The sequence below is a fragment of the Myotis lucifugus genome, unplaced genomic scaffold, assembly GCF_000147115.1.
Source record: "Myotis lucifugus unplaced genomic scaffold, Myoluc2.0 scaffold_7, whole genome shotgun sequence".
Classification (NCBI taxonomy): domain Eukaryota; kingdom Metazoa; phylum Chordata; class Mammalia; order Chiroptera; family Vespertilionidae; genus Myotis; species Myotis lucifugus.
Window position 1 is genome coordinate 55,490 of NW_005871055.1, and position 1,885 is coordinate 57,374.

Here is a 1,885-nt window from a genome sequence, read left to right on the forward strand (position 1 = left end):
GCTTTTCTCTTTATGTGAAGTAAGAAGAATAAGTTAATGTCTATTTATGTTGTAGTTGATAGACAAAAGCACATGCAGTTTATGTAGTTGACATGTCTAAACACATAAGCAAATAAATATTTATAGAAAGAATATTATTTTTCCATTGTTTTATTGTGAAATCAAAGTCAGAGATCATGAAATCTTTCTGGATGATAGTTTCTCAGATTCACCAAAATCCTGGCTCAATAGCGCTCTTATACTTATTACCACTCTCTCCTCAGTTGTGGAACTAGTGCTGGGCCTCTTTGTATTAAAAAAAAAATAGAGTGATTACTTTCTAATTTCTCACTCCATGAAATAAGTCATTCTTCTGCACCTGTTCCCTAGGTTGTATTTTTTTTCATTTTTCTACAAAAAAATGAGTGAGATGTTATCTAATTCATTTATTTTCAAGAGGTTCCATTACTGATAAAAACTGTCAGATCACTGTTTGTACTGTTATGCTTTCAGGATGAAATGCATAAATTAGTAGATATTTTTCATGTATTTCTTACCCAAAATACTACCAGATGGTGCTGTGCGAGTCTCAGGTTGATCATTTTGTGAGCGACCTGGGCTCACAGCCAGACCAACACACCATTGACAGAGAAAACAATGTGTGCTGCGGCGCACATGAAAGTCACAAGTGGCACTTTTGTCACTTAAACAGACATCTGCTTTCACATGTCTTGTTTGTCTGATATATACATATACACACATAAATATAGATTTTTTTCTAATCTGATCTAGCTATAACACTGAACTTAAGAGGGTAATTAAAAATACATGTATTTGAGATACAAATGTATCTGATATATTATATATAATATAGATATCCACCAGCATAAATATCAGCTACATATGTGTGTAGTTCTTATACACAAATATACACGTGCACCTATAATATACGTGAAAGTACAAATATTTTAGGCATTTATCTGAGCTCCCTCTGTTTCCAAAGCCTTCACTGATGTGAAAGGTTATTGTACCTACCTTGGAAAATCCTCAGCTTAACCAAGTCATCAACTAAACACAATGCATGGGTCAGTACCCTGCTTTCTGGTTGAGGGTTCTTTTATTTGCTTTGGGAACAGTTTTTCCAGGAACAATTTCTCATTTGCAAGTTTTAAAAAGTTTAAATGTTTATATTTTAGTAAAGGAAAATAAACTCTTGTTCCCCTCACTCCTTCCTTCTATCCCTCCCTCCCTCCCTTCCTTTCTTCCTTCCTTTCTCTCTCTCTTTGGGGTGGGGAATTGAAAATATCCTCAATAGCAACTCTGATTCTTTTTACTTGTATGTGTACTCATTTCATTCTTTATACATGTTTGTTATCCAAATTTCAAGATATACATCCTCAGGGATTTTGTTTCATATCTTTTTTCTCCCGTTCCTTCATCTTCTAGTCTCTCTTGAATTTTTTATCACTAATAATACAGCTATGAGAACACTGTTTGTATTTTAATAACTGCTGGCAAATTATAAGATACTTAACAAGAATAAAAGTATCATAAGAGCACGTTTAGCTTTATGTTGACTAGTATATTATATGTAGTTTCTTTATCTTACAAAATATTACATAAGTGATTTGGTTGACCTGATAGAACTTAAGTTTCTCAAATGTACACATTCTTAATTATCTTCTTAAATTCAGTTTCATAACTGGATTAATTCAGATAAATATTCATTATTGAAGCTTTATAGATGGCACAAAAATCATTTGTAGTAATAAGTACTTAATATTTGTGCTGTAATATAAGTACAATTTAACAAGGTAATTAATCTCTAGGTAAACACAGTCCTTTCCAAATACTTTAAGCTTATGAGGGCCGATAGCAAGAACAAATACTTTAGGCTCTTTATTAG